Source organism: Dromaius novaehollandiae, chromosome Z (genome assembly GCF_036370855.1).
Source record: "Dromaius novaehollandiae isolate bDroNov1 chromosome Z, bDroNov1.hap1, whole genome shotgun sequence".
Lineage (NCBI taxonomy): Eukaryota > Metazoa > Chordata > Aves > Casuariiformes > Dromaiidae > Dromaius > Dromaius novaehollandiae.
In genome coordinates this window covers 83,775,687-83,803,222 of record NC_088132.1, presented here as the reverse complement: position 1 = coordinate 83,803,222, position 27,536 = coordinate 83,775,687, and positions in this window count along the sequence as shown.

Here is a 27,536-nt window from a genome sequence, read left to right as displayed (position 1 = left end):
ATATACAAATCAAATCCGAGTCAGAAGTTGCAATCAGCCCTAACTTGTACTTGTAAACCAGTGAGATCTGAAGTAGTGTCTTTATTTATACAGTGTGTTGATAACTGGACCCCAGCAGATTAAGCTCCCTGAATAGAATAGTTCACGTTCCCTGAATGTCTGTTTTCATTTTTCTTGTTTTTATTCTTGGATCTCAAATACGTTAAAAAAAAAAAAAAAAAAAAAAAAAAAAGCAAAAGCAATGCACAGTTCAGCAAAGACACTTCCAGCCCATGAGCTTTCCTTAGGGTATACGAATGCTATAATTTAAAAATAGTTTTTGTAGGGACAAGATAAAAATAACCAAAGAAAACGAAAGGAAAAAAATGCCCACCAAATGCTTGCTTGACCAAGAAGTTGTGATTCAAGCATATTCTATCTTTAAAAAAAATCCTAGGTGTCACTTCAAAAATTGTTTTAAAACTTTCCTATTTGTAAGATAGGGCTGCAGTGACATTCTCCTTCTCCCAGCTTTCTTACCCACGTTCCAGCCTTAAAATTGTCCCTGGCCCCCAAAAATATAAACTGCAGAAACATGAAGAAGATGGTTTCCATCGAGCAAGGCCATGTGAGTGCTTCTCTGTTTCCTCCAAAACATTAATGCTGCACTGAGAGCCTCAAAGAGCAATATAAAACTCTCCCTATTAATGTTTTATACTGTCCTGATTCCCATCAATCTGACACAGGCCACCATTTTTCACCATTTACATATGAAACCTTATTTCTAATTTGAAATAATGTAACTTTCAAGTCCATTTATTTTGTATGATTTATTAAGAAAGTATATCAGTATCACCAAACTAATTATCATAGGCAAATGACTTGTCATGAAATTAATGTACCTAGTGAAAAAGTTAATAGTTATTATTTAAATTCATTGATTTCTCTTCTTTGTCTGTAATTACTTCCAGATATGTGAATGAATACAATTAATATGGAAAAGTGAAAATGAATTTGTTTCAGACTTTTTCCTGCACAACATCCCTTTATCTTGCAACCTTTATTCTAAGAGAATGGACTGCAGGAGATCCAATTTTTGTAATTAAAAATGTCTTTCTTTGTTTAGAAGGATACCATCTAATAAGAAATCAAATCTCAAATCATATCACATCTTTTAATAATTAGGAAGGCTGCTTGGAAAAAAGTTCTTTTAACAAGGAACTTTAGAGGAGGAGGGGAAATCTTTCAAGTACTGTGGTGAGAGGAAATTTTGGGGGTCTATCAGCCTTCTGGCAGGAGCTGCTTAACATTTCCCTAGTATAAAACTACTGCCTCAGCCCGGGTGGCTCTGATTCATCTCTGACGCTGGATTCAGCCCTGTCCTGGTGCAGCCGGGTTACAGAACGGGGCTCTGTGGCACGCGGTGTCCAGCCAGACCAGTGATGACATTTTTTGGAGACCTTCATGCAAACTGGTATCAGGGAACCTCAAGAGCAGAGAATCAGTACCAGTCCTATGGATACGGTGTGCAGAAAGGCTGTGTATAGCTTATTTGCAACATGAATGGTATATTGAACTTAATTTTCCATCAAACGGGGTGTGAGGATAATCCTCCACAGCAAGCACGATAGAGAAAATTGCCACGTCCTTGCACACGGTGTGCAAACAGAAAAAAAGCTGTTCTCCTTGAGGAACTTCTTTGTTAGAAGTGACTTACTCCGCTGCACGATGCAGCAGCCAGACTGCCGATAGGATGATACACTAGTTCCTATCAGCTTAAGATGTGATCCACGATGTAGTTGGGTCCTAAATGTATGTAAAATATTAGTACCGTAGCTGTTCTGAACGTATCGTGGCACTTTTGGAGAATTGTCCAAACACGGGTCAAATACTAGATACCTTCCTGAATAAATTTCGCTGAGGGGATCTGGCTCCACACAGTCACTCACATACAATAAACCTGGAAATGTGCTTCGGAATCTGAGCACAAAGTTCTCAGCAAAGGTAGTAATAAAGTACACGTTGTTTGTGTAGCTGACTGAGTCTTCCTGAGTTACTGTCCTCCGCACATTACAATATTTACAGCATCACCGTTATCTGCATGCTGTAACTAAGAAACAAATCACTTTAAAATATTATTCCCTGAAAAAAAAAAAAACCCCTCAGCCCAACATTACTGCAAGGTTGCGCTCAAGAATTTAAGTGCACAAAAGCCAATGTGTTTACTCGAGTGGACAGGCTTATATACATGATCTACAGAGTTATACCTACTCTTAAAATAAGTGCATGGTGGCTGCAATGGATTGATGGCCACTTATGCTAGCTGGCGAACGTGGGTTCTCGGTGAATAATCATCTGCAAGAACAGAACCGGGGCACCCCCCGGCACTGGGAGCGAGGGCTTTCGAGTTGACGTGTTACACACCCTGCTACAACTGATTTTTTTCCAAAAGGGGCTGAAGTTTTCAAATTTGCAACAGAAGAAATAAGATAAGGAACTTTCGGATCTGTTCTCTATGAATCTCAAATGCTTTACGGTGCCACAAAGAGGTGGCTATATACACGTTTTATTCTCTATAATCATTTACCTCTGTAAATGACTCATGACCTGACACCCAATAGAATCAGTAACATCTTCTCCAGCTTTGGCAAGCATTAAATTCTGGTCGCAGCACATAATGACAACAAATGAACAAATCCGTTAATGGTTTCCAAGTGTAAAAGATAAGGACATTGGTTATTAAAATGAATGACTAAGAGAGGTAGAATGGCTTAATTAGTCATCACGCTTCGTTGCTTTGAAAACTTGTGTTTGATTTAATTTAGGACTTATGTCAGTAAGAATCACTCACACCAGCAAACGAGAAGCATGCAATAGCCGAAAGTCACTGTATTCTCTCCCCAGTTACGGTATGGCCAGGAGAGACCGCAGCGTGGGCAATACCAGTTAGATAGATGGCACGGCCTTTACTGGAGACAGCTGGTGTGTCTTTCCAGCTTGACTGCTCACAGGACTGCTTCCACCTGGCTCTGCTGGACCTTCCTCCCCGTCAACACATTTCGAAGTTCAGGGGCCGGGTTGGAGAGGCAGGATCCTCCCCTACCTCTGCCTTTGCTAACATGAGGAATTCCAGGTGGAGTCAGTAGTGCTGAAGTTATAGATGTAATTAATAGCAGAACATCCTCGAAAAAGAATTTAAAGGATGCATTCAAAATCTTTCCAACATTAATAGTTCACCCTAGCTAGAAGAGGAAACGTTTTTTGTGCAGATGGGGAATTCATTTAATTGTAGGCGAATTATCGTACTGTTAGCGATGCCATGATTTGCAATTTGTTTTCATTCTTGGGTGGGTAAATATTTTATAGGAAAGCTGGTAATACTCCGACACTTCCAAGGTACTCCCATGGCTGCTCATGCCAGCATATCTATTATCCAGGGTGCCAGCAGGTCCCTGCCTCGAAACGGGGGTTCCTCCTCCCTGCTTCCTAGACGGTGAGCAAGGCTCTTACCCCCGCTCCACCCACGCACAGCTTGCAGTCAACAAGAACAGCACTGATGTTCCCTACACTAACTACGGCCTACATATAAAACTGAGTTTCCCCTTTGGGTTGTGTTACATCTCCTTCAAGACTATTGGCATACTATTTCCCTTCAGAGCCTGAATTTTGAGGATGTTTTTGCTCCCGGTGAGAAGAGCTGACATGGATATTCTGCAGCCTGGGCTGCGAGGATACAAAGAGGCAAGGCTGAAGGATAAGTGAGTCCCCTATTTTTTTACCTTGCATTTGTGCTTCTCCACTGTATATTGGATTCCTCCAAATAATTCAGATCAAAACATGTGGCCTGGGGCGAAATGGAATAAAAAGCTGTTTGTGCTAGAAGAACTGTATCAGATTCAGATCAGTTCCCCTGGCTGAATTCTTGGTAAGTGGTACCTATGACTCTTCCTATTACAATACATATTTTTCAAATGTTAGATCATTCTAGTGCACTAATTTTTTGAACTCCTCCAGATTTATTAGGATTTTTTTAAACTATTAAAATTGAAACTGAATTTGAGTATTTGTCTCACAAACACTTTTTACAGCACTGAATATAATATATACCTTAAAGGCCCCTTTGTCTCACCAGAGCTGTGCAGAAGGAGGAGTTCTTATAGTATATGTGGGGGGCCTAAAGTATAGAAAAGTCAAGCTCCTAATTCATTGTTGCAATCCTCTGGTAAGGTGCTCTAATCTTTTTCTTTATCCACTACTGAACTAGAAGATGGAATGACTGTTGAAAATTGAGGGTGTTTAAAAGCCAAAATAGCATATTGCATTAATCATTTTCTGTTTTTAGTGTAAAAATTGACAATCTAATCTGCATAAGGTACCAATTAGTCTGAGAAAACTACCAAGCGTCTGTTATTTCAGAACCTTTTAGCTATAAACATGTTAAAATACAGATGGCGTTATTCAGGTTTTGCACAACTTGATCGGATGAAATACACTACGTTTTGAGCTCAGCATCAGTATTTGCAAAGTTGTTTGTAGGAACTAATGAATATAGATGGTACAGACTGTAGTGCTCGGCGAGCTCAGATGGCATTTCAGGATTCATTGGCTATCGAAGGAAGCCAGCTCCAGTCTGCTCCAGTTCAGCCTGTGTGCAGAAATATTATGGTTCATCATTAAAAAATAATACAGCTTCGAAAGTCACCATAAATGCGGGTAACCCTCAGGGAACTCATGACTGATCAAGCAGAAACACACGGTAAAGTCGTTTACTAATAACGAGCCCAGTGCTGCTTCCTGCTGAAGCCAAAGGCAATCCTGCTGCTGTTGTCAGAGGGAGGGCGGCTGGGCTCTTCAATTAACAGGGCACCACCAATAATGATGAAGAATAAATGCAGAAATAGATAAATCAGCATATGAAGGTCTGTAAAGAGACTGTGAAAATGGACTTCTGCTATTCTGCATAGCTATTTTGTTCTTTTGAGACAGCAGCAGCTACAAGCGACATCAATAAGTTTGGGGACTGATACTTGGACATGTAGAAGGTGGGTGCCCTTGCTTCAGAGAGAGGCTCTACATAGCCTCAGGGTCAGACTGGTACATGCAATACTGACAGTGGGACTAATGCCAGACACGAACGTGCTGCTGTGGCTTCAGCTGGAGTAGGTGGAGATAATGAAACGATTGCTGATTGTTGCACTTGCAACCGAATTTACGCTTCCTGAAACTCAAAACCACACGTTTCACTTGGCAGCCTCACTGAGATACACATTTTGAGCGGGTATAGAGGAGAGCAGGATGTAAGAGAAGCATTAATTCAGATCTATTAATAGATCAGAGGAAAAGCACTCAACTGAAGAAACTACGGTTGTGCCTCCTAAACTGCGTCACGTGGGTGAGGGTCCCACGGAGCAGCTTCGGTCCCAGCCGTGAGACATACATCTTTCCCCCAGGGATGTTCCCTGCCGGTGACTTTTCCCACTAGAAGATCTCGCTGCCTTAGAGGTCTCCGGGGTGAAATGAACGGCGTTCGAATGTGCTGACCGCACAGGCGTTGGGTTTGGGGAGTCTAACGGTACAGGGCGTTGACTTTGTATTGCTTTCACTAGAGTCTCTCCTGAAATGTGGTTTGAAAAATGTGTGTGATACAGCTGGCATCAGATGGTCTTTCTTTATCTAAAGTACTATAGCGGGTATCAGATGGTCTTTTTTCGTAAACAGGCAATCAAAGCTAGAAGGAGGTATTTCGTGTTGGAACAGAAGAGCGATCTGTACATAAACCATCCTGCAAGAAGTCTCTCCAGCCCATTCAGGCTTTGGCTCGCTGGAGGCTTCCTCAGCTCTCCTGCAAATACACAATTCAGCTGATAATTTTGTGTTCCAGTTCCTTGCTTTTCTCAGGGATTTAAAACTTTACCCAGTTTTCTCTTTTCCCTTTGTTTACTTACCTCTCTTCTACACATGACAGTGCAGTGAATGAGTTAGAAGAACTGGACCGCTAAATGAGTTTATTTTTAAGCTCTGTATTAGCATATGGTTTTTGTGTGCAGTTAGATGTACACTAAACAAAAAGGCTAGGTCCTATATATTTCTCCCTTCCAAAATCCTAGTATGGCCCTCCTTTTTTTCATGTGGTATTAAATCTACATATTGTTGTCCAACAGGACACATTTTCAACTTAAGTGAGTATTTCCATAAAAGCTTGCTTTTTTTTTTTTTTTGCCACTGGTTCATAGCACATGCCCCTCTGTCCTACTCAGTGTGAGCATCTTGGGAAGGGTTTTTTTATTTGAGGGATGAGAGGGGGGTTTGAGTTCCTCTCTGCCATCAAACTGCAAATGGAGAGATGGTCAACAGCTGGGTTACTGATCCAGAGTGGTTTGTTTTAATGCAGAAAAGCTTGGGAGGGGTAAGATGCTGCCTCCCATAACCATGAACTTATTCTGCATAGTCAGTTACTTACTATTATTGCTGCTGACTAGAAAACCTGACTGCAGATATTCACGTATGTAAAATAGCTCTTAATACTTCTCTGTTTGCTTTCTCTTTCCTGGAACGCCGTAGGAGCCACAGAAGGACGTAACGATCGTGCATACTAAACAGTGAGTAACATATGCCATATGCTCGGTTTCAGCTTCTTGAATAAATCTTAATTAGTTAAATATAACCAAACTAACTGTTTTATTCTGAGATTGGTGGCAAATTGAATGTGACTGTTGTATGGCCGTACACGCTAACAAGAACAAAGAGCTCTTTAGCAAGCTTGCGAAAGCAACGTACTCGTAATTGCTTCTATTATTAGCCAGGTGCTTTAATCCAGCGCTAATGAAGGTGAAGATTTTCTTGGTCACAGCGTAATTCTCCATATCTCTTTGCATGTCTCTCAGCGCAGCAGATGCTCGGAGGGAGCTGAAGCCCGCTCTGCCCCGCGCAGCGGCACCGCACGAGCTGCACGGCTGTGATCTAATACTTGGGTAATAACAGCAATATACTTTTGCTTTATTCATATTAAAACCACCTGAGGAGGAGATGATAGGTGGAGAGCGAAGGGCTGCTAAGGGAGGTAAGGAATAGCACCCGGCTCTGCGACTCACGGCTTCGCACGCTGCCAAACCAGGGCTGCTCAGCCTGGAAGACTGGCCCCGGCCGTGCAGCGGCGGAGTGGGATGGCAGAGCCGCTGCCTCCGTTTAACATCGCACATCGTTGCCCACAGTCCTGCTAGCTGCTCGCTTTCTAAGGTCATCCAGGAAACTACACGACCTGTGTGATCACGAGTTGATTAAAACGTGATTTATTTTTCTGTGGAAAGAAATAACTCAAGAAGAGAGCCTGGCTGAGTTTCTGCCCTTTACTTCCAGAGTGAAACAACGAAATATCAGATGTGGTACTTTGCCCAGAGAAAAATGACAGTATACAGGAAAGCCAAAAAGCATCTAGAGAAGGATAAGATCCTTTATAGCGTCCATACACTAAATAAAATATGTATGGCTATATAAGCAAAGTATGGGCTTTGAGCTGTTTTGTGTTTGCATTTAAAGGAGTAAACGTGTTTTGGTGAAGATAATATAGGAGGTACCTGGCAGAGGAGACAACTGAACCAGTGTCCCCAAATTCTGGGCTAAGCAGCTGAACCATCTTTCCTGGCAGCAGAGGGGAGATAGTGCTTGGGTCACACAATAGTATAGATGTTATTACTACATACTTTTAGTGACATTTAGGGCAAATGTGACTTGCTTATTAGTATAAATATAGTTCTGAAGGAACTGACTCAGCTGGAAAACTTGTTTAAAAATACATGAAATATTTAGAACGTATTTTTTTCTGGTGAAAATAATACCAATTTCAGCCTCAAATAATAATGCAAGTAAACGAGAAGCTTAACTTCCAAAGAGGATGCAATGGCCTGAAAGTACTTTGCACCATTTAGTTTTTATTTGAATTAGGAGTTCAGAGGAATCCAAAACTCAAAGGGAAAAAAATAATTGGGATATTTCCACCTTGCTTGGAGTAGAGGCATGAAATGCTTTTGGTACATGGCGTTCAAGTGCAGTCCCTTAACAGAAGGTGGTGAGAGCCTCTGTGACTGCCAAGGTGGTCTAAGAAGGTATCAGGCCAGTGGCTTGGTCTGAGCTCTGTGATTCTGGCCTTGGCTGACTCTTGGGCTTGAGCTGATCCCTGTTAAAAATTTAAGCAAGTTTCTGTGCTCTAAATTGTTATGTTTGCCCATGCTCTTAAGGGGCCGTGCAGCTGGACGCGTCAGACGAGAGGCTCTCTGAAGAAAAGGTGTCTGATTTAGGAGCCCGGAGGGGTGAAATTTTCTGGGAACCAGATCAGAAAAAGCTGAATTTTCCCATGGGAGAATCTACACAGCAGTCTTTCAGATGTACAGCAGTTGCTCACACTTTTTTCCTTTGTTCATTTTTAATTTGTTTACATATATTCAGTATAATTATAGTCACATACACCCACACATCTACTAGACCGAGCTAAACCTGTTTCCAGAACTCCTTGCTCCTACTAGCTCTTAACATACCCTTGGAGAATCTTGTGTCAGAAAGTGCTGGGGAGATGAGAAAGCCACAAAGAAAGCCTTTTATTGGAAGGAGTGCGACTATTCATCTGTGAAAAAGTCTATAGCAACAAAACAATAAAATGCAAGCCCCGAATCTGAGGGAGGCAATGGCATGGAACCAAGGGTGTTTTTGCTAAAGCTTCCCAGAGTTGTGCTAGGTGACATGTCAGACTCATTATATTTGATTCATTGGTTTCAGTGTCTGGAGCCGAGTGCCAGCTTTAGCAACCAATTGTAAAAGAAAAATAGACAGTTCAGGAGCCGGGATGAGCATTAGCGACTCTCACTGCTTTAGATTCAGCCCTGTGATGAACATTATTGCTAGGAATGGCTGCAACACCCTAGCACCTGGGCACGCTCATCAAGGGTTTGGACTACATTAGCTGCACTTTTTAAGGGAACATGAGTCTGCTCTCACCCGCCAGGCATAGATCTGCTCTCACTTTGGTTAAGGACAGGTTATACCCAGTACTAACCATACGATAAAACCTGCTGGTGTGTTGCCTTGGATGAGTGAAGGTCAGCCCAGTTGATTTTACTCAAAATCTGTCCCTTTGCACTCAAACAGCATCATTTAGGTAAAGATGGATCCCCTCTTTTAAGGCAGAATTATCTATTATTATGTACCTGCTAGTGGCACAGAAAGAACACTGGAAATTTTGATCAAGTCCTGTGGATTAGGATCAAAACGTCTTTGGAAAGTGGAGAGCAGTGAGGCTGCTGTGGGAGGTGGTTGATAGCCACTCTGGGCTAATGGGGCTAGTGCTATCGGAGGTCCCTGGGTCATTCGCTGTTACCTTATACCTCACTTTCCACTGCCTTTGGTAGGGAGCATGTCTTGCTGCTAGTTCAGTTATTGGCTGTGGATATTTGACTGATTCAGTTCCCTCAGAGCACTTTTAAATATGCATTTAAGTGAAGAGGGGGAATAGGCAATGTAATTTTGCAAAACTTTCCCAACAATCAGACACAAGCTGCTCGAAAAGATTAAAAAAAAGTCCACATTTTGCAGTTTTCAGCTAACTTTTTTTTCAAAAACCCATTCCTCCTCTTATTTAAGCAAGGAGCTGTTTTGCTGGACAGCCAACAGAGCTTGCTCCACAACGGGCTGGATTCCTGGTCATCTTTCCTTGCTTTCCCTTCCTCCCTGACATGCTCCGGGCCGGGTTTGCGAGGGAAGGAGTGTGCTGAGGACCTGCAGGGCTCCTTGCTCCTCTGCAACACGTTGGCTTTGTCAAAGGGACGGAGCCAAGGCAAGAAAGACCCTCAGCAGGAACCGCGGGCTGTGCTTTCCAGGGGATTCAGAGCACATCCAAGGGAAGACTTCCCAGAAAACAGCGAGGTTGAAGGGTCATTGCAAGGCTAGACGACCATGTGCAAGCTTTTATGCAGAATTGTCTAGAGACCATTTCAGGAGACAGCTCTTTCTCACTTAATGTATGTAATACGTTCCCTGGGCCAATTTCTCCCCTTGCCTTGGCAGCCCAGTAGCCCTGGGTTCAGTTCCTACCTGGGGAATAAATCCTGAGCATCTCCACTGAAGTGTATGGGAGCACAGTTTTTAGAATTACTTCAAACTGGGTTTTCTGTCCAAAACTGGGATTTGTCAAAATTATGTTATTTTTGTGGTAGCCCCCATGAAACTTTTCAGTACTGGGATGACAGGATTACCACTCTGAGATGGCTGTTGATGATTTTTGGCTACTTTGTCATGTGTCTGGTCAGATCTAAGATATGCATGTGTCTATGTCTGGGGATTTATGACCTTACACAAATATTTGGTAGTGAATAGAAGTTAAAGATCGGGCTAAACTACCTGCTTTAACTCCTTAGGAAAACAGTAGCTGAGGTCCCAGGGGAGAGGCATGAGGTGTGTCTCCTACAAATGGATCCGGCTGACTACTTTCTAGCTGGCTTCTCACAGCATCGGTTCAGGTGCAAGTCCATCATTATTTGAACACTTCAGGCAAAATTGGAAGGATTAATCAGTGCTCTAAGTATCCAACAGATATGGCCAAATTCTGTGTCCATCTGTACAAGTCATACTGAATCCTATGGGAGCTCCACCAAGGTTTCTTAGCGCAGAAGCTGGTCCCATGGCTCCACGCGAAGTTGAGCATTTTATATCTATCCCATGTCAGTCAATAATTCTGAATTTTATTCTGAAACAGAACTCAAGAGCCCATAATTAGATTGTTATTAGGATTAATTTTCAAGTACTCCATGATTCCTCTTCTCCTGATTAAAATTGAAAAACCTCATCTAGCCCCCCAATCACACAGAAGGAAAAAGGTTGGACGAAGTAGAAAGGAGAGATGGGCAGATGTTATATTTAGACTGAAGACAGGAGATTTCTCATTCTAGACAGGTAGTGGGTTATTAATTCCCTCAAGTGGTTCTGCACATGTCATAAACCATGAGAGCAGCTGAGCTCAAGAGGTTCACAAATGTCAGCCGAACCCCAAGAATTACTGCTGTCTCTGGGTCTCTTGCATATTGGTTGTTAAATCTTGTATATTAGCCCTCCCCTAGAAGGAAAGGCAGCAAGGCGATGCTAAAAATACCTGAATACATTTTTGAGCATTAAGCATAAAATATGTTGAGATATCTACGAAACACATACTATATATCTTCTTCTAGCAAAAATACGTGCAGAGAGAAAGCCGACACTTAAATTCAACATTTCCGTAAGTCCTAATGCTAATATTGCTTCAACTAGAGGTGCCAACAGCCTCTTTGAGGTTACATGGGCTCAACTTTGTGTCAAACATTTCTGCCTCAAGTATATGCCCATGCCTACAAGCATGTCTCCTTGCTCACCATAAGGCTGGAAAATGAGTGAGGAAAAGTGGATTTGCTGTGGCAAAGGAATAAATTGTCTGCTCTAGGTTTCATTTTGAGCTCATGGGGAAATGGTCAATAAAGAACAGTCTTTCAGCATGAAAACCTCCAAGACGGTATCTCTGACAGGTGGAAGGCACTCGGAAGTCTATCTATTCCCTAGAGTGTTTGCCCTGACTTAGCAGTCACCTTATAACCCTCTCTAGACACCATACACATCCCAGCCGTGGGGCTCGGGCAATTTTCCAGCATGGGAAATTCCACAGTTGGACTTTGAATGTCCCTGCAGTGGTGTTTTCACCTGTGGAAGCTTGGAGACAGGACAAAACCAACCCTCCTTAATAACAAAATTCCTGAGGAGCCGGGACAGGCTGTGTTTTATATCCTAACTGCTGTAATTTTTCTTATGGCTGCGAACTTAAGAGGTGTATCAGAAGCAGAGTGAAAGTGCTGGGTAGATTCGGTCCTTAAATCCTGCTCGCTTTCTTAATGGCAGCCACATGGTCTCAACGGTCAGAGGAGTCTGGATTTTTGTTAAACAGAGATCATAATTAGTATGCAACATGTTTTCTTGCACTCTATTAGATCTTTGCAACAACTAAATTAATTTTCAGAGGCTTTATGTGCTACTGATTCATTTGTCTTTATGGTAAATAGCTCGAAACTGAGTTTGGGCAGCTTCTTGCTTTTTAATGGATTTCTGTGGAATTCTTTCACAGAGAAGTGAAAGATTAATTTTATGTTGAGTGCAGCTTTGTTCCGGTATGTTAGCACTTCGTTAAGCCAGCCAAACCATACCCTCTGCACAGTAACAGCAGAGTGTCCCCACTGTCAGAAAACATGTTTGAAAAAAGCACACTGGTGCTGTATACTTTTTGTAAAATCCACTGGAGAAAACATACTAGCAGACAACAAAGCGTTAGTATACAAAATTGGAGTTTTAGATATAGGCCCAGTATGGTGAATCAACGCATCAGGTATATTCAGCTTTCCTTATTGCCACTTCCTTTAGATATTGAATTATCTTAATATTATTTTTGATAATGGCTAAATGGTATCTAATACCAAGAGGGTCACTAGTGAAACCCATGTTATTTGCCTCTGCACATTGTGATTTACTTTGTTTGCATGCATCAGGTTTTGTTTTCATGTAGGCTGTGGATTGGAGTGGAGAGGAGAAAAGTAATTGAGCAGGGCAACAAACTAAAAGTGCACAAGAAAAATGAATAAAGTGTCTCATTTTGCTCAAGAAAACTTATCCCCATGAACTTAAGTTTAATTACATGCTTTATTCTGTTGCTTTCATAGGTGTACAGGTGTGATCGTAAAAAAATAAATTGCCCTTTATTTTTTAAATTAGTAATCATTCAATGGCTGAAAACTGGACAGAAGGCAAGTTAGCTGTTGCTATGCAGCGTTCTTGGAAAAAGGACTAGAGCCTTACAAGAAAAGAGACAAAAATGTTAAGCGTCAAGAAGACAAGCGCAGAAGGAGCCCACCCTCATTAATTATAGTTTATAAAGGAGTGCCAAAGCAAGGCACAGGAAATTGCGTATGGCCAGAAAAGTTTAATCAGAAAGACATTTGGGGGCATAGGTACAGCAAAAAATCAAAGGAGTGGCCCCTCCAAAAACTACCCACAGCAGTATAGCCTGTATGTCGCCTTCGATGCCTAGAGAAGGCTTAAAAACAGCACGTTTTTGATGGCCTCTCATGGTTACACGTCGTCTTTCTGGCTATACAAATTAAGGTCGGTGTTGGCTGTGCAATGTGCCAGGTTTTTCCATCCTGAGAGCCTGTGCTTGGACTTTTGCTAGCAGAGTTCAGCCAACAAACATTGCTTTTTTTCATTGTGATATTATGGGATGATTTTTTTCCTTCTCTTATTCATTTTCTCTTTAAAGGGTATTCTCTTCCCTTTCATATGTCGCTAATAAGACTAGATGAAGACTTTCTGTGCAAGTGATTCTAGATGGAAAATGGGCTTCAGTACAAGTTTATCTTGAGGGACTTAACATCCTCAGTTTTTAAAATACTTTCATTAAAGAAAGCAAAAATACCAACATTTTTATGCATAAATATTTTTCTAGCTTGTATCATTTTTTTGGATGTTTTATGATTTATGTTTCCAGATATTTTTTATGAATAGAAAAGAAGTGTTGCACCTGGTAACTGCGGTTTCCTTCTGAAAATTTTGCAAATGGTACTAGCTGGAGCTTCTGACTGAGATCTAGAGAATTAATTTACCTCCCCTGAGCACTCCTGGCAGATAATACTTCTCTAATCACAATGGCAAACTGCAGCCTTAGAAAAAAGTGTTAAAAGTCTTTAAAAAAACCCAAAAAACAAAAAAAGACTCTACGGAGGGAAAAGGGCCACAGCATTTATTTATGATACCAGGCAATAACTAAGCAACAATATGATGCTCCCAACGGGATTTGGTCCAGTGCCTTGAGGGCCATCTATACCGCTGCACATTCCGCGTTGGTCTTCTACAGCCGGCAGAGGCCAGAAGTCAAGACCCTCCTTCTCTGCCCCAGCAGAGCTCCTGCCTGGCTGCGGTGGGCTTCACCCAAGCCAGCTCCGGTCTCCAGCAGCAACGTAGGCTGACCCTTCGTGTTCAGCTTATTTCAGGCAGGTTTTGACCTCGATCTACCAGTCAGGCTTAATAATAATGTCAGTAATAAAATACTAAATAATAACTATGCTAAAACGTCATTTAAGTCTTACCCCAGTGCCCTGGCTGCTGCCTCCAGCTCCTGGCAGGGAGCCTGCTCTTCCCGCGCTTTGATGTCCTGCCCCAGGCTGGTGCCAGGGACGGTCCCTCGGGCAGATCTCCCACCCTCCCCGTCCTTAGAGAAGCTCTCCCCGTGTGGTTCCTCCCAGTTTAACAGCAGGGCTCTGCAGTGAGCTCCTTCTCTTTGGGGCTTCTGATTACACTGCCTACAATGGAAAAAAAAAATGAAGATTTTCCCCGAGGTGGAGAAACCTCTCGTTTTCCATTCTGTGCTACTGACTATGCTTTTTTGAAGTGATTCACTGTAGAATAGTTCTCTGCATCATACTGAGATCATTCTTTCATTTTTGGCTGCAAATGCACACTCTGGTAAAGAAATTCTTCTATGCCATTTATAATTTCACAGCCTCAGCCTGCTGTTATGCATTCTGCAGCAAGTAAACAATTCTATTTTGATAAAGCAAATAATTAGCTACCATTGCTAATTATGCTAATCCCCTTTTAGTGTTGTCACATTACAATAGGAAAGGTTTTCTGACAGTTTTGTGTTTCACATTTGGGTTGTACAATGTTATTATAATTTACCTTCCTCTCTGTATGAAACACAAAGTTTTTAAAAAAAATGCAGAGAAGGAGTATATAGACAGTCACATTATTTGCAAGAGATTTTTGCAGAAATTGTGTGTTCATCATTCTGTAACAAAAGGACAGTTTAATTGTAGCTAATCAGTTATATAAATATAGGTGGTGTATTTATGTAACATCAAATGTATAATATTACATACTTATATAAGAGTCATGTTTTCATAAGAGCCAGAAGTCGTGGTTGTGTAGCATCATCTGGGGTGCATCGTGGTCGTCTTCCAGTCCCACCATGCAGTGGAACAATTCCTGAGTGCAAAAGACGGTGCTCCGTCTGCAGTTCTTTTCCGTGGAGGGTCTGGTGCATCGCTGCGTCACTAGAAGGAGATAGATACAGAATCAAAAATCCACTGCAATATGGTAAGAACTTCTTCGGGACTGATGCATTCCAGGTGGGGAACATAGGCATGTGGACACGGCAAGTGGTGCGCTGCACGGGTGATGACTGCCTGGGCTCCCCAGTACAAGTGACACATGGAGCTACTGGAGTGAGTCCAGCGGAGGGCTACTGAGATGTTGAAGGGACTGGAGCATCTCTGATATGAGGAAGGGCTGAGGGAGCTGGGGCTGTTGAGCCTGGAGAGGAGAAGGCTGAGGGGGGATCTTATCAGTGCGTACAAGTATCTGAAGGAAGGGTGTAAAGAGGATGGGGCCAGACTCTTCTCAGCGGTGCCCAGTGACAGGACGAGAGGCAACGGGCACAAACTGAACCCCGGGAAGCTCCATCTTTACATGCAGAAAATCTTCTTTATTGTGAGGGTGACTGAGCTCTGGAGCAGGTTGTCCAGAGAGGTTGTGGAGTCTCCATCCTTGGAGATATTCAAAAGTCACCTGCACAGGGGCCTGGGCAACCTGCTCTAGGTGACCCTGCTTGAGCAGGGGACTTGGACTAGATGACCTGCAGAGGTCCCTTCCAACCTCAGCCATTCTGTGATTCTGTCCTTCTGGCTAACGTCAAAATCTGAATCCCTGCAGCAGACAGCAAGAAAACCTTTCCACCTTCTCTTTTGAAGCTGGTGTAGAAGGCAGACACCATGTCAGAGGGTGCAAGAAACATGCACTGCAGAGAGTGCAAGAAACATGCAAACATGCAGATGTCACGGCTCTGAGGGCACAAATAGGCCTTAATGGCCCTGAGGAGCCTCACCTGTGGCCTCAGCCTGGGGCCGTCAGTGCCTGCCCCAGTGAGGCCATAGCAGTGCTGGTCTCCAGCCTGGCCCCTGGACTGACTTCGCTCTGGATCTGCCTCATCACCGCTAATTTACTTGATGACCTGGACTCTGGGCTGCCCTGCTCCCTCGCTGGGGCAGTGGGACGGGCCCTGGCTGCAGAGCTGACTGCAGAGCTGTGTACTCAAGTCCAGGTGAAAAACTTCATCCGTGAGCCCTGGAGCAATCCAAATGGCAGGTAAGGTCTTGTTTGTGTAATCATGAACATCTTTCCTAAATTTAAACAGAAATTGAACCCTGGATCTGAACAGACCAATCTCTGTGCTCAGCCCAAGAAAAAACCTGCACTTGTTTTCTCCTGTTTAATGTTTATTTCAGCTCTGGTTGTGCTCTGCACTCCCACACAAAGATAGCCAAGTTTTCTGCAGTGGTGACTGTCCCTGGTTTCACTGGTGCCAAAGCAGGGAGAACTAGACCATTAGTGCTCACGGGAGAGCAATCCATCAGCTGAGCTTAATGCTACTCATTAGGCAAATAGCACTGTGAGGGTGCATGAATTTAATTCTGTTACTCCCAAATAAGTAGTGTTGATATATTAGCATATTTAAATTATAGGTTTCTTCAGGGAGCTCTGCCTCTATAATGACCTTAGTGCATTACTTACATCTCTGGAACCTTTTCACTTTGATTTTCCTCTTCTTTTTCCTTCATCTTTCATAGCATGGTCATCTCTAGAAGGCTTTGCTACAATATTCACATGGGAGCCAGACACACATACAAGTGCCGATGCAGCAGACCAGTGTAACAAAACAAAAGTAATCTGTACACCTAGTTGTAAATATAAATACTATAGACATGATTGAGCCTGTGTGATTTGGCTGCTATTCACTGCTGAGGGAATCACTCTTCTAGTTGTGGATTTTATCTTAGTGCTTATTGCCAGAGTAGTGGAGACTTTGCAGGCAGTTAAAGGTATCCTGGAAGTCACAGGATAAACTAGAATGTGTTATTCGTCTTGCTGCATCCTTCTCAACTCAAGAAGTTCCTGTAAAGCTCATGTTTATGGTCTTATTTTGAACTATAGACGACTGAAAAGCTAACCTCCTAGCTATTGCCTTGGAAATGGCCTAGCTGAAATAATCCAGGGAGATGCATGTTCTCACATCTGAGTCAGAACTAGATCAAAACTTTGGCGATTCCGGATTCCAAGGTGTCCTTTCCTCCTCTCTTTCCTGTCTCGAGCAAGAAGAGTTGGTACGACACTCCTGAAATAGTGGGAGGAGCAGTTGATATTTTGGGTCTGTCATCTCAAATGGGTTTTCCAAATGATTCGGGTGGTGACTAGCTACCTGGCACATCACGAAAGGCTACTAATCTGTGTGTTACTCGGCAAAATGTTGCCATACTCTGCTCTAATATCACAGTTACTTTAAAATAAAGAACAGACTCTCAAACAGCACTAGTACAGAAGGTTGTTGGTTCCGATTTCACTTAAGTCATTAAATTAATTGAGTTTTGCAGGTTGTTTACCCTCCAACAGCACAAAATGCTACTGTCTTCCACGCTCACTTTGATACTAGAATTATTACTATTAATTATGACTTTTTATGGAGGTTTCAAGCAGTGAGGGCATTTTTGTGCTCACTTGCTTTCTAACAGACTGTACAAAGAGCTTTGCTCTTTGTTTGGTTCTATCATTCCCAGGTGTAAATCTTTACATTATATTTGGAGTTATTACCTGTGTTGTCTTTTATACAGTTAAGTTAGAAAAGTAATATGGTAAATGAGATATGTGTTCTTCTAAGATATGCTTCATTTGGGGGCAGATGGGAATGAACACTAAAGCATCATAATCAATTATATCCACAGAGCTGAACAATTTTAAGACACCTCTAACTACTTTACAAAACTACTGAAGTTCTTCCTTTTCTTATGTGGGTTGATTTGTACAGGTAGAAAGCTCCATTTACCAACATAATGGACCTGGGCTTAGCGGGAGTGACAAAGCAGAGTTTGAGATTATATTCACATTTAGTTTGTAGTAATAAGGTTTAGCTGTTGTTTTTCTCTATGCGTCTGTGAATTGGGCAATATTCATGCAGAGGAGGCAGTCTATTGTCATTTGCTGTGTGGTGTGTGGTTTTTTGTGTTTTTTCTTTGTGGTTTTTTTTTTTTGTTTTTTAAATATTCATGCATTGTACTTTCCCTATGGCGTTTCCTGCTCCCACTGAGTCTTTGAGATACACACGTTGGATGTTCACAGCCCCAAAACAGTCGCCATGCAAAAATACTAGTCTTAAAAAGACAATTGTGGTTTACAGGATGCTGGGAGCTACATCATCAAAGCACGAATGTATCTAATAAATAATCATTTAGCTCTAGCACTTTTCAGCTGTAGAGCTCTGTGCTTTCCAGCAAAGAATAATTATCTTTGCTCCTACTACACAGACAGAGAAACGAACACCTGGACCATGAAAGTTGCTTGCCCGGTGCCTTGTAGCAGTTCAGTGGCACAGCTGAGAGTAGCATCCAGGACCGATGTATTGGTCTACCATAACTAGTCATGAGAGAGAGATTCTCTCCGTAGGAAAACCAGCCACAGCTGAGGCTCTGGACGTGAATGTATTATCTGGCCATTTTCTGTGAATGCGCGTGGTCTGTGAGCTTGCTACATGCATGCAGCTTAATTTGCCAATGAATACTCCCATACCATCAGGAGTTTGTTTTAAATCTCGGCCGTCTCCGATGCAGGGGGAGAAGAAACAACCAGAAAGGCCTTTCTGCAAATATCACAGACTCTCTTTTCACATTTGCTTTGCAGATGTGTGAACCCCCTGCCCGCTTCAGAGGAGCTGTGTCCTCCTAGACGTAGGGATTTGATTGTCTGGGAGGAACGAGGGAATTCACAAGAAGGTTACCTTAGAAAAGTTGTTAATTACTAAGAATGACACTGCCCTTCCTAAAATGTTTCCAATTTATTAAACACAACCCACAGATACAGAAGAAACGCCCTGATTCCTAACTGCTTACGTCCAGACATAATTTTAAAGATAATTTATGTGTAGACACAAAGGCTGCACAGTCTTCCATTTGCTGAAAAGAATGAAAGTGTGTCTGAATAATTACTTAGTTCTGTAACTACTATTTTTTCTTCAGAGAAAGGAAGGTACTCATATTTTTAAAAATAGACAGTCTTTTCCAAATACTTATGGCAAACTGTCTGAGATCACAAATGATTCTGATTCAAAGTTCTTGCTGCTTCCTATGTTTGGAGGTAGGTTAGTGAAGCACCTGGCAGAAAGCTAGTGATAATTAGACTGCTGAAATTCCTTCATCTTCCTCGTTTTGGTTTAGTAGAAATAGTAGATCCTTATTAAAGTACTTGGCGCTGGACTTTCGCCACTTTTAGGCATCTGCTGGTGATGGGTGTCACATACTTTCTCAGAAGCTCCTGTTAACGCTTCCCACAAGTCCAAATTCTAGCTGGACTTGGCTCTCTTTGGGAGTTGTACGATCAATACTCCTCAGGCTTAACAGAGGGACTGAGAAGGGCGATTAGCAGACTTCACTGTGTGAACAGCTCTGAGTCAAGTGTCATACCAGTGCTTCCATGCTCTCACTTCAAAAGCTGAGATTTTTTTTTTTTTCCTTTTTTGAAAAGACATTGCCCGAAGTAATGCTCAAGTTGCTTTCTTCTCAGTGCATTTCCCGGTATGACCCAGACTGAATATCAACCACAAAGAGTAACAGCCCTTGCAAAGATGCTATACCCACTGGACAAACACCTATGAATAACATCCACAAAGAAGCAATGTAAAATCGTTCTCTAAAAATTACTGATTTTGAAAATTACTGTCAGAATCCAGTGGTAATCTGGACAGGAATCATCTTGGCCTCTATAAATGGAAAGTCTTAAACCTTGGCCTTGGAGGCATGTTTATGAATGGAAACTCATCTTTTCCCCTTGTTGACCTCTGTTCTATCCAGCTGGGGAAGAAGTATGTGACTTGAATGAATCCTGTCTGATTGAACAAAACTTACTACATCCTTTGGCTGAGTCCTACGGGGACTCCAGCAGATCTATGCTAACTTCCTGCTTTATTTTCAAGAATACTTACCTTTTGTGATAGGAGAAGGACATACAGAACAAATGTGCATTACTTCTATGCTCTGACCCTTTGAATTATGTTGTATAAAGGCAAGACATGAATATTATTCTACTTCTCCTGATCAGCTTTTAGTTTCTCACATGTCCTGCATATTCCCAAACAGCACTTCTTATTTGGAAAGAATTAGATTTCGAGTTACAACAATTCATCTGCTTTGTTGTACTTCTAATTTTTTTATTAGATTCAGAGAGAGACATGAGATAACTGACTGATATAAACACCAGATGACTAAATCTGTATGGTTCAGTGTTCGGTCTGGCTTCAAAACACAAGGAGACTCAGAATCGAAGCTTAAAACCCAAGGAGATATACCCTAGATTAAAAACCAAGGTCAGTAAACATTTGAGCTTTAATGAGTAGATCCGGTATCCTGAAGGTTACATCTATACTTTGTAGAATCAAAACATGAAATACAAAGGGGGCATAAATTGACTTTGAATAGAAGTCCTTCCGCTAATTTGAGTTTTTTCTTTGGAGACAATTTGTTGATTAAAATACTTTCTCAAACCTTCCAAAAATAAACCTGCTGCCTACATTGATCGCATTTGTCCATGCAAAAATGCCAAATCTTGCATGGTTGAGCTCTCCAAAACTTCTCACAAACCCCTAGTGATGAGGGTTTTGCTTTGACTAAATTAGCTTTGCAATTTCAATCGAAGGTGCTTTTCTTTACTGCCTCTTCCAAGATGCGGAGTACAAGTTCTCCCTCCTGTTTAGTAGTTTATATGGTAAACAAGATAACATAGAGGAGCTACTTGTTACAGGTCACGTTTGAAAATTTGGGTACTGATTTCTCTTCACATCATTTTCTCTATCTGTAATATAGAAGAGTAATCAATAGTTTTTTTTGCCATGTTTTCCAAAGGTAACTTGACTTGGCTCCAAATGACTTGAAGAGACTTGAGATTTTCACCTAAGAATAAATGTTAATTTATTGGTGGAGGTATTGAAGAGAAAAACTAAAATCAGATTTTTATCGTATCTTCTTATTAGGAATGGAATAAAAGTAGAAGTCCCAGGAGAATACATCTATGAGCATAACTTTTTCAAAGTATCAGTTCCACATCATTACCCATGTTACTTTCAAAGGAATTCCTGCTTCCCGTTAGCAGAGGAACGTTATCATTACAATCCAGATAGCCGTTTAGTTCAAGGAGTATAGTTTAAATTAATAACGCGTATTTGAGTTCACTTTCTGAAGAGAGGTCAAAGGTTTGCAAAAGTATTTATGAAGAGTAGGCAAGAGGTGGTACCATGCAGGTAAGTTATCAGTGAGCTGATATGTTATGCTAGTAATGACTATGGCTTTGTGATGTAATTCTGGATTTTGGACCACATTGACTCGGAGAAAGTGTCTCAGAATTCCCACTTTTACTCAGATTTAGGTTAGACTCTACCGTGTCCAGTGGTTATGTGGCCCGCTGCTTTGCCATGGATCTACCTCCTCCCTTGCAGACCAAGGAGATGTTGATGCCACAGGCATAAACTGCCAGTACATGAATCTGCAGAAGACCCACTTTCGACACTCTCATACAAATGAAAGACCTGGAGGGGGCATCTCTCACCCCATTCTGCTGTACCAATTTCTAGAACTACCTTGTCAAACCTGCAGGTTAATCTACACCTTTATGTTACCAGTGCTTGAGAACACCCTCTGCTCTGGGGCTAAGTGGCGTGGAAAACCATGCATCTATGCTTTTAAACTCTTTGGCCCACAAAAGACAGCTTCATGCAAGCTCTGTGTCAGGAGTGGTCCCAGGCTGATGCTAACTTCCAGATTATACTAGGAATGATTTTTTTTGAAGAAGAAGAAGTGTGCACCTAGGATAGAGCTGTGCTCGGGGACTGTTCCAACACTTAACACTATGGATGATTGAATTTCAGTGCCTGGAAACGTTTAATTTCCTAGAATAGACACAGACAACGAATTCAACAGTTCTAGATTCCAGTCACCCTGTGTTAGCATGAAAGTAGTTTTTTAAAAAAATAATAATAATCCAGAAGTGCAGAAGTTTGCACAGTTCTTTCTTTTGCAGGCACCCTGATAATGTAAATCAAATATAAAAAAAATTATAGTGGGCTTTGTGGGTTTCTGTTCCCTGTATGTATGAGACTACTAAAAGATGGTGAAATGGGTTTTGCATAGAATTTCCTCTCTGCTTACTTCATTTTCTAACCAAATATCAATTGTATTTTTTTTTCCTGTTGGATAGCTTATGGGTTGAGCTAGAAGCAGATTGTACCATTCTAGACAAAAGAGAAACAGGTTGTCCATATTGCTGGTGAAGATGGCAGCGGGGGAGTATGCCTAGGGTTTTTGTCTACTTCTGAAACTGAAGAAAAGAAGCTCTTTGCTAGCACATTGCATTCTCACTTTTGCTCTAGGATAAACATTTGGCATGTCTTTTGTGGCCACTTTCTTTGAAGCAGAACATGCTATAGTAGTGATGTTGGTATATGATATGTTCTTACGACATGTTCTTACGTCATCTAACTAATGTTACTGGAAAACTATGACCAGTGCAGCTTCTGACTGACAAAACCTAGTAAAGATTTCTCTGTCTAGATCAAGGGACTGAAGGCTTTCTTGATTTGTGGACACCTAGAAATTTTCCATTGGTTGCACAAACTCCTTAAGAAACAGCATAAATACAGATTGCTGACTGGTAGCTGCGATCTAGCTTTTCTCAGCCAGCTTGGAGGAGCACAGATTCCTGGTGTCCGCAGGCCTTAGGATGAAAAATGCTAGCTAGTGGGCCCTGAGCATCCTGCCCTTTCAGCTGAGGGGGATCGAACTAGAAGATCTCCAGAGGTCCCTTCCAACCTTGACTGTCCTGTGCTTCTGTCTTTCTTCACAATATTTAATCTTGCAGGCTTGTATAAAAAGCTCAGACACACAGTGAAAAGAGAAAAGCTTTCTCAGGCAGCTGTGTGAGATAGCAGATGTTTAGGCAAAAACTTCTTTTGTAAGAAGATTGGAAAGGTTTGGGGCTTTGCTTTGAGGGAAATGAAAATATATTTTAAAACAGACAGTGTTCGGAGTTTGCTCACTGCTCTGTCTCTTCAAGGGGGAAGGAAGGGTAGAAAATGTCTGTGTGCAGAGGGAAAAGTAGAAAGTCTGCTGAAGTTGATATGTATCCAGCTACCTCATGCAGAAAAGCCTCGTATAATTACTGGAAGTACCAGAAGGTACTAAGTTTTGTTTTTGCATACATATTGCCTTGGACTAGCCATAACTCTCTTTTGTAATGGAAATGCATATGTTTGGACATGGAGTGCTTAGAAAATGTTGTAAAAACCTTTTTCAGTGAGAATTTATACATGTTAGTGAGCTTTTATGATTGTTATACCCATCTGCTGTTATCTATACTAAATTGCAAGGGAATGCCCATGGAATTATAAGCAGCCCATAACTTAGTTCATCTGCACTCTGTTACAGTTTTTGAGTTTCAGGTAATTGGGGGGAAGGAGGAAGCAATGAAGGGACAGAACTTTGCAGCTGTGATCCTATGACTTACCGAAGTCCTAAGCTTGATTTGCCTTCTAGAGTTTATTGTAAACATAACTGTCTAAAATGCATGTTGCTTGCCATTAACAGGTCAGTTTTTCTAAGATGGAAACAACCATTTTTGATTCTATGTAGTCCACCTTAATGAGAGTCTCAATGAAGTTTGTCTTGGCACATTGGCTCTTAAGATATTTGAGAATTATGAAGCTGTGAGTGACTGTAACATCCTAAAAGCAAAAAACTGCTGCTCACTGAAGAAAAATGAAATAATATATTGAATAACTTTTTAAGATTTAAGAGAGCACTTATTTCATGAAACTCTGGCCATCTAAATATTAGGTTTTTAAGTCTGATCTCATCACACTCTGCTCATTTTAAAGTCAGTGTAAGGAAGCAGCCACTTCAAGAGGGTGAATCATCTAGAGAGCTGTCCACCTGATTTGCCATCTGGCAGTGCCTATTTCTTTCCATTGACCATAAAAGGAACATAAGGTGACTAGCTTATACTTAGTTCTGAATTTTAGATGCCTGATGTTCAAATAATGTTGAGTTTTTTTGGACTGGAGATATGAGAACAATATTTAAGTCTACAAAAGACAAAATATTTTCATTGTAAAATAATTGTTTGCTTTTTGATTTTATTTTTAATTTTTCAAGAGCAGAAATTAGGTTTTCAAATCTGTCTCTGTGATTTGGAAACTCCCTTTCTATTAGTGTGTTGTGGACAGTGATGGGGGCTTGGAAACCCTGCCAGTACCTGAGAACTAAAAACACATGGGTGGGGAAGGCCTGGCCAGCATCCAGGAATCCCAGGCCCTGAGGCCAGCAGTGAAGGCTGGAGCAAGGAGGACCTCCCCTTGATGGAGGAGGAGAAGGTTAGGGAACACTTGAACAAACTGAACACACCCAAGTGCGTGGGCTCTGATGGGATGCACCTGCAAATGCTGAGCAAGCTGGCCAGTGTCATTGCAAGGCCACTCTCGATCCATTTGAAAGGCCGTGGCGGTCAGGAGAGGTGCCTGAGGCCTGGAAGAAAACAAATGTCATCCCTGTCTTGGAGAAGGGCAAGAAGGAGGATCCAGGCTGATCAGTCTTGCCTCAATCCCTGGGAAGGGGATGGAGCAATTCATCCTAGAAACTGTTTCCAGACACACGAACTACAGGAAGGTGATCGGGCGTAGTCAGCATGGATTTATGAAGGGGAAATCATGCTTAAACAACCTGATAGTCTTCTACAATGATATGACTAGCTTGGTGGATGAGGGGAGAGCAGTGAAAGTTGTTTACCTCAACTTAGTAAGGCTTTTGGCACAGTCTCCTGTAACACCCTCGCAGACAAGAGGTGGACTGAAACTGGCTGAACTGCACCTGGGGAGGAATAACCTCTCTGACCAGTACATACTGGGGGCCAATGGACTGGAAAGCTACTTTGCAGAGAAGGACCTAGGGGTCCTGATGGACAAGAGGTTTTTTCTTTTTTTTTTTTCTTCCCCCCCCTCTGCTTTTTAAAGCCAGTTCATTTTTTTTTCTGGATCAGGGTATTTCAGAGTACCCCATAAAAAAATGTTACATTCGTGCAAGTGATATGGTGGTGTGCTGCCAGGCAGGTGGGAACTCCTGATGCTCCTTACAACTATGTATTATCATACCAAGAGGACTCCCTTCTGTTTTCCTCAGTGACATTATTGCCATACTTAATATCCAGGATAGACTGATAAGTGGCTTTGAGCAATGAGTGAAAGCATCATTAGACCTGTGATGACATGGGAAGAAAGCCAGCCTTTGGCTTCTGCATAGACAGAAGATTAGTCTGGGAAATTTTCATAAAGGAAACTGTTGAATTCTTATTGTTTGCAATAGGAAAAAGGGGGAAAAATTAAAAATTCCACATTAAGAAATTAAACTAGTTTTTTAAGAAGGCAGTTAGGTGACCTAACAGCCTTTTAAGTCTCTGCCATCTGAGGTTGTATGTTTTATATGCAGCTATTTGATTTGAAATGTCTATAGGTGAAAAATACTCTCTAGGTACAGGCTGTGCTGAACTACTTAAAAGAAAATATTTTCATTAATCCATCACTATTTTAAAGAAACTCTCGGGGAATGCCTACCTTTGTTCTGGCTTTTTATGTTACTCAAATAGTTTTAACATGTCATACTATAATCCTCTACCAGCTAAATCTTTATTAACTTACCATGACAGTTCAAATTTCTGTAATTTAAAAGCTGCAGGAAGCACATTTTTGACCAATTACCTGATTCTTAATATGGCACTGGGCTGCAGTTTCAGATTTTGAAAAAGAAATAGCATCTTATTTATCTTTTTTTTTGTTCAATTTCAATGTACTTATCTGGCTGAATTTCTTTCAGTAGAACTTGTGTGTGTGTGGTGGAGGCGGGGAGGTTGGCAAGAAGCATTAACAACATTTAAACCTTTAGTTTGTTTTTGCAAAATGTAGTTCAGGCTAACGTGTACCTGCCCATCTAAAGCTCTCCATCCTAGATAAACCTGTCACTGGCAATCTGCCTTCCTCAACTCTGACACTTTGTGACATGCGGTTTGGGTAGCATCAATGCATTTTGTGCCTTATTAGTCTTTTCAGTGAAGTTAGCTGCTCTTCCATGTTGAGCCTTGCACATGTAGGGAATGGATAACGACTTCAGATCCACTTTTCACTGTTCTTTTGTTTAATCTAAATCTCTCGCTTTTTTTTGGTTGCTAATTTGTGCACTAGTGGAAAAACGATGAAAAAAGCTGTTTTAGTATTTCTAACTCAGTCAGAAGATGTAAATAGGAGAGGAGACTTCCTTCTGTGATGTCCAACTTTAAGGGGAGATTGGGGAAACTATTTGCTGTAAAATGTACTCATGGATTTTGTCCCTCTGCAAATCACTGAAGAACAACTCATAATAACCTTCAGCTGCATGTATATGTCTATATGTCTTGCAGATATACAAGCATCTTCTCATATATTTTCTGCCTGGGGTGGTTTGTAGAACTAGTCACTGCTCGTGTTCCATGAGATGTCACCACTTAACATGAAATAGTTTTTCCTTCTCTGAATGAACAAGGAAAATGTTTTTTAGAGAAGAAGGTAAACAGTGAATAGTGATTGAATAATAATGAAAATTCTTTGAATACCTAGGTTTGCATAGGAATGTGTGCAATTATCTATGCAAGGTCACTTCTATTCGCGTGCAGGTTCACAAATGGCAAATAAAAAAAGAGCAGAATATGGTGCCAAAGAACTGCCGAGGGAGATATGAACCAGCATGTTTGAATACTGTGTTTTGCAGTGTTCATTTCAGTCTGCTCTAATGCTTAAGTATCTTGAACACATGATCACAATTCTGCAAAAGCAGCTTGCACTCCAAACCTTTCGAGACCTGCCAACAGCATGACTTCCACAGCTTTTCATAAGAAGTGCAGAAAATGCCTGAGGAAACATCAATTTCTTTTGGTATTAGACCATACCTTAACAGACCCACCTGCTAGATCTAATGGAAAGAGCTAAAGAAAATAAGCCTTTGGCAGTACATGATAATGCTATTGATCCTACAAAATTTAGCAGCTGTGATACATATTTTTAAGTGAAATTTGCACCTTTTCCTTAATTCTTTGCTAATAGATGACAACATGTCTAATTTATATAAGATTCTTTGATCATTTCTTAAACCTTGTCATGGGCCAGGTCAATGAACAAGCTATGTAAGAAAGCACATTCTTCTTTTTTGACTCAAGCCAATGAGGCATAAACGCTCCTCTCCTAAGTATTTTAATTTGGAAGAGAAATTGATGATGGCATTAGCAGTCTCTGTGATTCTATTTATGAAAGAGTACTAAGTCTCATGTTCTAAAATGCAAAGATTAATTTAAAGCTTCCTTATCCATGCTGTAAAAACCATCTCCCTAGTTTTCTCATT